Genomic DNA, 13534 nt, shown 5'->3' with positions numbered 1-13534 from the left:
ATCCCAATCCCTCCATGCCACATGCTCCAGGGACCTAAACCTCATTATCACAATAATCAGAACATGCTGGAGGGACAGGTTCTTAACCCACAACCTTCCCATACTCTGGAACAAACTTCCCATTCACATCAAGCAGAGCACTTCACTGGCCCTCTTTAAGAGAAATCTTGATGAGTGGATGGGCAATAGGAAGTTCACACCAGGGATCACTTCAGTGGTCTTGCTTGACAGGGGCACTGGGAACTAAATTTGGGTGGCATGATGCCAGGGAATCTTCTTGGGCTAGGCTTATATAGGCTCCAGGGCTGTTAGCCTAGTACATACCTATGAAACTATGAACATCAGGACCTCCAGTACCAGAATTAGCTAATAATGTAGTATCCATTATAGTATCAGGAGCAGCTTCAGCCATGAAAAGCAGAACCAGGAACCACAAAAGCACTTCAACCAGTATAAAATCACCAAAGCAAAACAAAATACTGGTAATGGCATGAGGAACAGGACAGTAACAGCACTTCTTCCTCTCCCTTGTCACTTTTCATAATTCTAAGATTATGGTTGTTTCTTATCTCCATCAAACATTTTCTTTCATCAGTCATATTAAAATATTTGTAATGCTTAGTTTTTGTTAACACAGCTCTAATTTCAGTCTCACAAATGCTTTCTAACACTTTCAACATATTTAGCAAGGCTGGATTAAAGCAAGAAGGCTTCACAAATTTAGAAACACTAGTTGGCACATTATGTAACAAAAGAATTCAAATACAACTTTCTAGTATATTGTTTCAGTTCCAACAAAGTTCGTAAACAATCTGCCCTTCTTGTGGACATGAAATTTAGTCCAAGAGACAATACTTTTGTATGCAATGACGTTAACTGAAAGTCAGATAAATTAAAAATATAAACATTGTCATTACCATTTGTACTTAATTGTCCATTGAAGATCACAACAGCATTGACTCTCTGGTCCTCATAGCCCTCGTTTTCATCCCTTTCTTTTCATTTTGAAATAAAAAACTTTCTGGCCTAAGTCCACTCATTTCATTTTGTATTTCTTCGTGGTTAACAAAACAATTATCAGTCACCTTCAACAATTCCGTACCTCTTAGGCTAGCTTCATTCGAAGCACTAGATGTATTTATAAAATTACTGCTGGAGCCCATCTGGGCATTCCGCCCCCAATGAATCTTCGTAACTGATTGGTTAGAAAAACTGTCAGTCATTGATTTACTCGTGGGAATGTTTAAAGGGAAATTACTGTTGGAAATAAAGTTCTTTTTATCATTGTTTTTATTCACAAAGTGAGAATAAGCTGATACATTTTCATAAGCCACTGTATCCCTCACCAATTTATTATATTTGCATGTAATAATGGTTTGTTCATGTTGTTCCACTTCATGAAGGCAAGCAGAATAATAAGCATTTTTTCTGCTTTGGGTATACAACTACATAGGAAAAATGGGAATTGTGTGAACAATACATACAAGGGAGGGATGAGGTTTAAAAGAAGGCAGGACTTAAATGAACTATGTAATGTTTGACTGAAAATGATTGGGTAGATTATAAGTTATGTATAATGTTTGCAACTGGGAGTGTGTCAGTATGGTTTGTGATGTAAAATGCTTGCAACTAGGATTGTGTAGGCGTGACTTGTTTCATTTATATAAATGTATGATTGCTTGTCATAAGTGATGGTTTAATAAAGACGTTTCCTTGTCTAAAAAGGCAGGAATTGAATAATGTATGTAATGTTGCTTATGTTATATGATATATAACAATATATATGAAGTACAACTTTTGTAAATGCTATAATACAGTTTGATTACTTTTATATAAATGTACATTTGCATATGTCACAAGTGTTAATTCAATAAAGGTGTTAAAAAAAGATATGTTAAGACTTTTAATGGACTTGAGAAATCATTCAGGTACTCCTAATATGTACTATGATGGCTTTAGCCCTGGGAGATCAACTCTGACTAGTTTAGTAGAGTTTTACAATCAGGTGATCTGAGCACTAGATTCTACTATGTCTGTCAGTGCTGGATTTACCAAAGGTGCTTGAGATTCCTTCCAATAAGTCTGTTGATATAATTCTCAGGAAATACAAATTTAATCAGTTTTTGATCAACTAAATTAAAAGCTGGTTATTTGTTTTCAGGCAATGTGTCTCAGTAAAAGGGCAACTTTCTGAAAATTTACAAGTGCAGTCATGAGATACACAGAGGCCAGTGTTAGGTGTTTTTCTGTTTAATCTGCTTTTTTTTGCATCAAGTCCTGTTAAAACAAACATTGCTGGCATGCAAAGTACAATGACGACCACAAGGTGGGTTTTTACTCATTTGCAATGGGGATTATTCATCAATAACAGAAATTTTACATCAATTCCCTACTTAGGCTGAACAAGTTAATTTGAACTTTAGTACAAATAAATGTAGACTAATATACTTTGGAAGGCTACTAATGAAAGTAAACCTCTTTCTCAGTAGGGTTATTATACATGAGACTATTGAATGCAACGATCCGGGAATCCTAATTTCTTCTGATTTCTATTTTACCAACCATGCAAATAACATTAGAAAATGTGGCTTGCCTATTATGAGACTCATTTTTAAATCAATATCTTTAAGAGATGAATCAAATTTAATATTTATAAACTGTATGTCCAACTGTTCATGGAATACAATAGCTTTTTGTATTTACAGCAGAACTCAGCTTTCTGTTATAGAAAGGCCAGAGGACGTTCACAAAGAGAATACCTTCTAAATGAGATCTCACATATTAAGACAGATGTAAAGCTTTGGATTTAAACTCATTGCACTGTAGATATAAAAGGGGGATGCTATTAATGCTTAAATGTTTTTGTGATGCTACAAGACATTTGTAATATCTCATTATCATCTAATTCTTGGGTGCATAGGTATGATAATATAACTTTAATTATTCATAATTGCAAATATACTCTTAGAAGTAAATTTATTATACAAATTATACCTAAAATTTGGTGCAGAATCCACATTGATGTTAGGATGTCACCAAGTAGTATTTCCTTTAAATCTAATTGTTATCAGTGTATGGCCGATGACATTTATAATGTCTTGTTTCATGAATCAGTGTTCCTTGGTGGCCCTTGGGCCTGAACACTATAATGTAAACTTATGAGATTCCTACCTAAAAATTCACTTACCAGCTATAGTGTCCAACACTAAGTCCTGGGTGAAAGACAGCATGTTGGACTTCTTCCCTGGTTATCAACGTAATGCAAAGTTATCAGACAAAAAAAGTACTTAAACAAACTTAAATCAAATGTGTCAAAACAAACAAATGCCTCTGTTTAACTGTCTCAGTTACTAAATAGTTACTATTTTATATTATACTAGGGGTATCGTATGAAAGCTAATGTATGTACTGATACACTCAGCATCATATATATGACAATGCATAGCATTTAAATATTTGTTACATACACAATGTGTTGCAGACATGGCAAGTGGGGTATTTGGCAGCTTATTATTGCCAAGTTGTGCATTGGAGAATAAAACTTTGATCCTTAGGTAGGTACCCAAAAGTTTGTTTATTTAAACACAATATTCCTGATGAAATTCCTAATTATATTTTAATACATGTGCTCATCAGTTTAATGAAAGTCTGCCCTCATTTTTAAGCATTGTTTGTTGTTTTTAGTTTATACAACAGAAGAGATGTTTGGGTGTCCGTGTTACTGAATACCAAAATGTTGGCTAATGGCAACTTGAAATGGAAATCCTACAAGTTCAAGGAAATTAATTTGCGTAGCCTAACTCTCTGCTACAGTTAACATTGCAAATTTTAAAACTACTTGTTTTCCCTACAGCTTATTTCTTTCTATATGCTGTAAAGAAAGGACTTTATAACAATAGTTAAACATATAACTAGACATACTAAAGAGTATGTAGAACTGATATGTTTCTTTTCAAAGGTAGTAAAGTTCAATAAATAGGAAGATGGAGGTACTCATTTTTATATCTGCATTTTTCTCAGTATGGTTTTCTAGGTGATGTAATTCAATTAATTCTTTGGTTACATTATAGTCTTACTGGGAGGCTGGTTTTGAACCTAACTGTCCTACTGCCTCTCGTTGTCTCTCTTTCTCTCTCTCTCTGTCTAGGGGACAACACAGCACTGCTGTAAAGCATCTCTCCATATGTTTATCTTCTCTCTTCGCCCATATACAGTGTACTGATTCACTGATTGCTGTCACATTTAAAACAGCTTATATTTGCTTAGCTGCTGACCGCTAAACTCAAGAGCAATGACCTCAGGAATCTTCTTTTTTATGCAAGGCAGAGCAACTACCTTTCTACTTTAGTGCTTATTGGGAACTAGTACCTAAGGCATGGTGGTTATTCTCCAATATCACAAAAAAGAAAACCAGTTAAACACTTCTATAGGTTGAAACCCGATTTTAACATGTGTGAAACACCCTTATTGGTATTCCACTAGGCAGTAAACCTGTCAGTACTGGCCAGCAAACACAGCTGCAGAATTAAGCAATGATCCATGACTGTATGTGGGGGTAACGGTTGGTGTGGTTTGATCATGACAGAGAATCCCAAGTGATTAAACAAAAGCCAAACTTGGGTAAATCTCAGTATACCCACACATAGGAGTGGATTATTGCTATTATACAATGGCATTTTTAAAAAAAAAAAGAAATTGCTTACCTTTTCTAAATAATGCCATTATATAAACATACCCTGGGATTCAATTAACTCTTACACTAAGTATACACTAAGTGTACACTGTTCTGAGTGAACAGATAACACAGACATAACTTACACCTTCTTCCTCCAAATTTTAGTTTTCCTATTAATATTCTTGCAGCTTTCATTATTGACAGGAATTCATCAAGGTTACCACAGAGGGTAATAAAATACCACTAACAGATCAGCCACCGATAAAACTGTTTAATAAACACAATTAGCGCCTTGGCAAAGAAGCCTTCCAAGAGCAACAACACATTCTACTAAACCAGTATAAATACATTCTTAATTATCAAGTCATTCAATAAAACAATTAATTATTTAAATCATATATTTACCACAGAGGGTAGACTGTATGTACACTTAGTGTAATCTTTCTGAGTGACTAGAAAGCACAAAGATGTGATAACAATGTTCTTGAAAACATATTGTGTACTCTTAGTGTACACTTAGTTTAGGCTTTATTGAATCTGGCCCATACTTTAGTTTTTTTCTAGAGTCAAAGTCGAAAGAAACTTTATTGTCATACAGATCAACACAGAGGAAAAAATGCGTATCACTGCACGAAATTTCGTTACTCAGGCTTGTACCATAAGAATGACAGTTTACAGAAGGAAGATAGATTAAAATTAATAAAAATTTAAATACTAAAAATCAAAGTCAAAATAAAATACTAAAAATAAATAAAGTAAAAAACTGAAACCTTTTTTTTACAACAGAAACAAAATAAATACAACAGGAACAGACTCAGTAGAAATATAAGGATATATAAAAACAGTTCTATAAATAAATAAAAAAGGCACAAATGTAAAACTTACCCACCACCAATATATGCCATAAACTTACAGTTTGCAGTTTTCATAGTGCAGACAGAGACATAAAGTGAGTTATGCAGAGAGTTATGTAAATAACAATGACATATTGCACACAAATAATGTTTTACCCATTTAGCGGGTTAGGCTATGGGTTTGTTGTTCAGCAGTCTCATAGCATGTGGGAAGAATCTGTTATGGAATCCAGATATCCTGCATCTAATGCTTCTGTAGCACATCCTTGTTGGCAGGAGTTTGAACAGTCCAAAAGCCGGATGGTGTATACCCCTCAATAGTTTTCAGACTACCATAGCATCTGTTTGAATATATGTCCTGTAGGGACTAAAGGCTGGAGCCAGTGATTTTTGTGGCCTGTTTAAACATCTTATCCAGTGCCTTCTGATCAGCATGAGAGCAATTTCCATAACAGACAACGTTTGTCAGTACGCTCTGAATCCTGGCTTTGTAGAAGATAAGTAGGACCTGTGGGGGAAAGGTTAGCTGTACGAAATCTCCTAAGGAAGTGGAGGTGTTGTTGAGCTCTCTTTATAAGGTGGGAAATGCTTGTGGGCCAACTTAGGTCTTGTGAAATATGTACCCCTAGGAATTTGGTGCTTTTTACTCTCTCTCCACTGCGGCACCATTATTTTCTAGGTGGTCCAAGGTGTGATGAAGTGTTAAGTCTATGGCATCTGCAGTAGAACAATTTGGCCTCTATGCGAATCGTAAAGGATCAAATGTAGTAAGTAGGCAGGATGTTATGTGATCCACAGCTTCTTTCTGATGGTTGATATGTACTGCACTTCTGTGCAACATATACATGCTGATGCTTGCACAGTATATGTTGATAATGCCTGGTTCTGTTGCTTTTTTTTTTTTCTTTGAGTAACTCTGAATTTATTATAAGCAAACTGATTGGGTTGACCAATCAGCGAGCACATTTTTGAATGTTAATAAGCATTTATTGTATAATTAAAAATATATTTCTTTCTGCCTGCTGTCCATGCAAGTAATCTGTCCATAACTTTCTGTAACATGAAATGATGTGTTACACTGTCTTTCTGATAGTGCTTGATAAGTACTTTATGGCTTTGAAAGATGGCAAAGCATGCTTTTTTTCGTAACTAGTAGTACATGGAACAGATGAAGCGCCATGCACTACAAAGAATTATGACCGGGTCTTCATTTACAGCCCTTTATTTTGTGTTCTCAACATAGATGCCAAGATTCACCTCTCGAGCTTCGTCCTCTAGGTGAATTTCTTGATATCTGTGTCTCAGACACATAATAAGCAGGTTGTGATCGGTGACCTAGTCATAATCCTCTGTATTTTGTATATGTTACAGTTTTAAAATGTGAACGATAGACATAATTATTAGTGGCTGTAGAACCATAATGAAACAGTTTATTTTGGAATGCTCTGACATTTCTTAAGTGGAACTGCATTTAGAGTTTTCTCTGTACAAACAGTAAATTTATTCCTGGAAGCATTTTGAAGTGTCACTTGGCTAGAGAAATAGTATGACTGCTTTGTTTCTTTTTTATGCAGATGCTGGGACTCTTTATCATTTGTGGTTACGGACTTTATTCAGAACAGAGAACAGGCTTCAAACCATGTGATTACATTTTATGACTTGACCATTATATAATTCAAAATTACAAACAGTTCACAGGTAGAATGCACTTTACTGATAAGAAAAGCTATTTTACACTCTGAGACAAGTAATTAAACAGACTAGCCAGGCAGAAGAGTTTTAACTAAAGAAAATGTTAACATAAAAGCAAAACATTTAATTTCCAGTTAATAAAAAGTTGTAGAAAAATACTGTAAAAAGTTCTTAATGTTTCTGCCTTGTTTACATATCTAGGGATTGTTTGATAATTTGGAAAATATTATTTAATTCACATCTGTTCCTTGATCATAGTTCACTTTTAGGACTCGCTTGAAGGCTTCTTCTGTTGTGTAGTGGCAGTAGCCATGTTTGAAAAATGAGTAATTAGCTCTCAGTTTCTCTGGCAGATTTACAGAGGATTAACAAGTATTTTATTTCCCCTCAAGTATAAAATGTCCCTGAGTAATAACTGATTCTAAATCTGTGATGTTGTACTGAGATACTGTACCTTCACAATTTAGTGGTGAAATAGCTAATTAATATTCAGTAGTCCTCCTCAAAGTCATGTTACTACTATGGAACAATTGACACCAGGCTGTCCTGTATTGCTTAAGGATTCTTTGATGAAAGAGGCAATGCCCAGTGCCTTATCTAGCATACAAGTGCTGATAACCTATGGTATAGCACACCATGGAGTATATTATTCCTGTTCAGAGGAGGTTCTCCTAGTTAAAAAGATAGTGTAAACACACGTTATACTTGTAAAGTGTGTTATACTGCAAAAGAAGGAAGAATCTATGGAAACTTTTCTACAATAATACCCTATATGGGAAATGACTTTGGTAAACACACTTAAAAACAAAAAAAATCAAGTATTCAGTACAGAACTTGCTCAACTGGAATACAAGTTAAACATGGTTCTTTAGTTCTTTTCTTTCTTTCTTTCTTTTTTTTGCTATCATTTCTTTGCTATTAAATGTTAAATTAGAGCAAGTAGAGTGCACTGAAGACGTCATGGGAAAGTACAGTTGTCCAAGTAAACTTACCATAACAGTGGATGTTCAAATGATCACTGTTGCAGCAACCTTATGACAGTCATTAAAACATAAAGTCTTAGCTTTAAAATAACTTTTCCTTAAGAGGAAAGCATCAATAATAAACAAAAATGATTAAATGGAAGTTTATTTCCGTAAGGGAACTTATCTACCCCAAAAGAAACAGCACAAGCGTACCATCGATCCTCGAAAGCCTTAGAGGTACATGATTTTCGGTGGCAATAAAGGTCTGAAAGGCTTGACCTCCAAACTTGCCTTTTAAGCAGCAGACCTTCAGCTGCCCAACAGTTTGGGTGCATAAAAGGTACTCTGAAGCTTTGGAAGTTGGTCGTCTGTTATATCTTTGGCAGGATATAACCCATATAGCTAAGGCTACTGCAGTAACGATCAATATCATGAACATCGGCTGAATATAACCGTTGAGTCAGCAGTGGAAAGCTAATTTAAATCAGCTGTGCTAGTTTTTAAGCATGTTCCTGTTAACTTAAATTCTTGATGCATTAGTTGTAATACATTTACTTTGTTATTTTCTATAGCCTTACTGACTGAAACAATTTCATGATATGTGCCATGCGCATAAAGATTCCCACAATGATTCTAGTATCCACTGTACTGATTTTGTCTTGTCACTTATTGTTTCTGATACAAGAACAGAAGATGAAACATGGATATATGTGGTTTCTGCTTTACTTCTATCCAACATCTTGTTAAAATGAGTACTATGCTGTGCTGTGCTGAAAAAAAATATATATATATATATATATATATATATATATATATATATATATATATATATAAAAACATATATATGTATATATGCCCATATGTATAAGTGTACGTCAAGTCCTAAACTGTCAAAACTTTGAGCACTTAAACACTGAAAAAAATCAAACCTACAAGATTCAAAAATCAATCAATCAAATAAAATAAACCAAGCAAAAAGATCCATTTTGTCAGCATTTCAAGTGCTTGAACTTTTGATAGTTTTTACATTTGACAGGAACCCATCTATATGTATATCTCTATGGGAGTCCCAGCATAATCAAAATTTTAGATAGCAGACCTTTGTATTGTTGACCCATGTTTGTTGACATATGCAGATGGTTGATAGCTGTGAATGTCAACAGTCCCTCAGGTAGGGGATATGCCCTTTCCTCAGGGACTGTATGATATTGGCATTAGTATATATAGTTAGTAGGGGGTGTGGGTTTTTTGTCCCGCTGCAAAAATCACTTTATTTTTCTTTAGCTTAGCCTTAACATGTGTTGTAGCGTGTCATTGTAAGTGTGATGACATAAAGCACACCAACATTTCCGTGGCTCAACTATTAGTAGTAGATTCACACACACACACACACACACACACACACACACACACACACACACACACACACACACACACACACACACACACACATACAAGCACATATTTATGTGGTATTTTTTTTAAATGTTATACATACACATACATACATACATACTGTCATAGATATATAGTTATATGTTTGTGTCTATATATATTATGATTAAACATTTTGAAAGTTAGAAGCACTGTTCATCTACTGCCTCAAAACAGATTATGTGCCAGGTGAATGCAGGACCATGAAGGTCATCCCTCTTCATAAGGGTGGATCATCAACTGACCCCAGGAACTACAGACCCATCAGTCTGACAAGCCTAATATGCAAAATCATGGAATGAATTATCATGGCAATGATCAACAAGAACATTGGCAACCTACAGACAATGAAATCATCCCAGAATGGCTTTGTTAAGGGAAGGTCTTGCCTACTTAACCTGGTAGACTTCTTTGAGAAGGTCATCATGGCTATACATAAGGGGAAGATGGTGCATACCACCTACCGTCAACTGGTCAAAGCATTTGATGCAATACCCCATTCAGGTATTGCTGACAAACTCTCAGAACTAGACACAAATCCCTACATAACTTGCTAATTGCCAACTGACACACAGATAGGTCCCAAGGCAGGATCAGTGAGACCACCTCCACCAAGAGACTGATCACTAGTGGAGTACCCCAGCTGTCTGTTTTGGGCCCACTCCTGTTTGGCATCTACTTCTTGGTAGTCAAGGCTAACGTCAAAGGCCTCGGGCTCACCAAGTTATCAGATGACTGTAAAATGGGAGCTATCTCATAGTTCCCCCCATGGAACCAACATCCTATAAGAGGACCTAACACAAACAAATGACTGGTGTGAAACCCTCGGACTAAAACTCAATGCAAAGAAATGCATTATAGTACCCTTTGGGAAAGTGGCCACCCAAGCTAATTACTTCCTCAATAAAACACCCCAAGAGATGACCTGATAGTTTTGGATCTGGGAACACATGTAGACAGTAATCTGGCATTCAACAAACACATAGCCAAGATAGTAAGAAAATCATTCTATATCACTCAACCCATAAGCAAGGGTATGGCATCCAGGTCCAAGGAAGTAACAGTACCACTCTACTCAGCCCTTATCAGACCCATCATTGAGTGCAATGTCCCCTTTGGCATGTACCTAACCAGGCATTTGCAACAGTTGGAATGCCCTCAATGGTTCCTCACCTGGAGAATCTAGGGTCTGAATGCCCTGTCCTACAGAGATTGCCTTAAGGTTCTAGTTCTGTATTCAGTCTCTCACGGGTTAATGAGAGATGATCTATGCCTAACATATAAGACATCCACAGATCTAGCTATGATGGATCTCTTGCACACCTACAAGACAAATAGCACCAGATACACTAGAGCCAAAGACCAAATTATGTCTCAAATGATCCCCGAGGTATGGAATGAATTCCTTATCCGTGTGAAGCAGAGTTCATTCCTGACCCTATTCATAAGAAACCTTGATCATTGGATGGGAAATCACATTCACCCCTGGTCTGGCCTCCATGTCTCCAATGAACAGAAGTCGACAGAAAAAATAAATTAATTCCTAACTATCATACTCTCCCACATAACCCTTGGCTAATGCTTTACTAACATACCCTACTATAAAGTTGTCCAAAGAACTCTGGGACAAAACTGTGTTGGGTTGCATGGCTAGGCTTGTGAAGACCCTGGTGGTCATTAGCCTAGTATGAACCTATGAACCTATGAAAAGCATAATAGAGACCACCCCACAGGAGATCTAAATCTCCCTATATAAAAGGGATATGTGAAGAAATTAAAAGGTCACCAGATTAGGTCAGAGAAATAAAAGAATAAATTAAAAAACTAAAAGTTTTGCTCCCAAGTTGCTAGAACTAATCATCTTCTCTGTATCCTGATTTTTCATTCTTGGCTTCTATCACGAATCAGCCCTACCACTATTGAGAACAGTACACAGAACAGTCAGTGACTAGTAAGCTCTTCTGTCTCCTCTGGGGTTAATAAAATAAATATTCTGAAATGTTTAGTGAACTCAAAAGAAGTATATATGCTAAACACAACATGGAGTATTATTCTTTAATGTGACTATTTCTTAAAGAGTTCAAAAAGTTTATTTCAATAGTATAACAAGGAAAATGTTTACTGTATTGTTGCAAGAAGCATAGAAAAAGAAATCAGCAAATTCAATTCAGGAATTTAATCCTTAATGGGAGTGCAGAAAAGCACTTCTTAGATAAATGAGAAAACACTGAACATGTAAACTGAAATTATTGGTAACAAATTCCTGGGAGTTAAAATCTTTCCTGATGATCTGCAGGTTATAGATTAGACTATTGAGAGTAAGTCAGGATATTTTTTGATTGTTAATAATTGGCTCCAAATAGTTAAGCCTATTATTAAATATTTTCAAGGGGTTTGTGGTCATGGGGAAAATTAAGCTAATTCCTTTTGGAAAAATCTGAAAATTCTTAAGCAAGCAGAGTTACGCTAATATGCATAGAGGATTATTTGATGATTAACCCAAGTGTTGCATGGTTCTATATGCCAGAAATGGGTCTATATCAGATAGTCGAAGTTCAGTAACTCCAAACACCTAATGGTCGAACCATTAAGTTCGAAGTTACAGAACTTCGACTTCCAATAAAAAAATAAAAATACAACGGACAAAAAAATAAATTGTTGTATGCAGGGGGGCAAGCCCCCCCCCCTGCAACACCACACCCACTGCTACTTAAATATACCAACTCCGAGATCACACCACATTGAAGTGAATGGAAACCTCCACTTATGGAGATTTCCATTCACATGCTGAACCGTTTACAAATTCGAATATATGGTCTCGACCATATGTCGTTCAAACTTGTAAAAGTTTGTCTACATGATAGGAACCCGCCAGAAATATCTGTGCTAGGAAACCATGAAAATTTGACCCATAGAGGAACAAGACTCAAGTGGCGTACTTGACAGGGTAGGATGTAGTCAAATCTGTGGTACCAAATTAGTCAGCCTGCCATCTCATAAAACTGTCCAGATCCTGATACATCAGCATCATATGCGAAGAACATACCTCCCATGAGGTTATTTATTTATTTTGTTGTTAGGATGATCATGGTGAGAAGGTGGCTGTGAATGACAGGAGCAAGTTGAAATACATTACTGTGCACATTATTTCTTTCACTTTTTTGTGATCATACATTTGAGATAATCCCCAGAACAGGCTGTTTTTGTGTGATGTGTGAAAACAAAGGGTAGTTAGATGATCACTGCAAAATGATTATTCATATGGCTTATTTAGGAAGAAACAGTGTATACATGTCTGAGCATAACACGTTAAAATATGTTACTATAAACATTTATTTATTTATTTTATTTTGAATTTGTTAACCGGGGTAGACCACTGATGCTACTGGACCCATTTCAGTTTTAGCCCAGGAAAATTCATTCTTTCTTTTAATTTCATCACAATCTGACATCATATGATTACAGAGCAGGTGGCTTTCTTTTGGGATGGTGGGGAGTCAGACTGTGTGTGAATGTGAAAGAACAGTGTAGTTACAATGTCACTGCTTAATGACTGATATAGCTTGTAAGAGACACTATGTATGTATTTCTGAGCAGCAAATTAAAATGCCATTTTGTGACCATTGTGCCTTTCACTTCCTGCAAAATCAGACATTATAAGAGTAAGCTTAGTGGTATTTTTGGGTGGATACTCAATGTGTAAAACCAAACAGCATTTATATAATCATTGTAAAACAATAACTGTTATGGCTTGATGGGATAATCAATCTGTTTCTCAGTGCAGCATGTTACTGTAGTCAGCATTTATTTCACTTTCATCACAGTTATACATCAAAGGTGCATGCAAAAAGTAATTATCTTTTGGGTGTATGGGGTGAAGAAGTATGTCTGTAGAAACTTATATCATTTATGTG

The sequence above is a fragment of the Protopterus annectens genome, chromosome 11.part0, assembly GCF_019279795.1.
Source record: "Protopterus annectens isolate FY-2018-M chromosome 11.part0, PAN1.0, whole genome shotgun sequence".
Taxonomy (NCBI): domain Eukaryota; kingdom Metazoa; phylum Chordata; order Ceratodontiformes; family Protopteridae; genus Protopterus; species Protopterus annectens.
Note: the sequence above shows the minus strand (reverse complement) of the source record.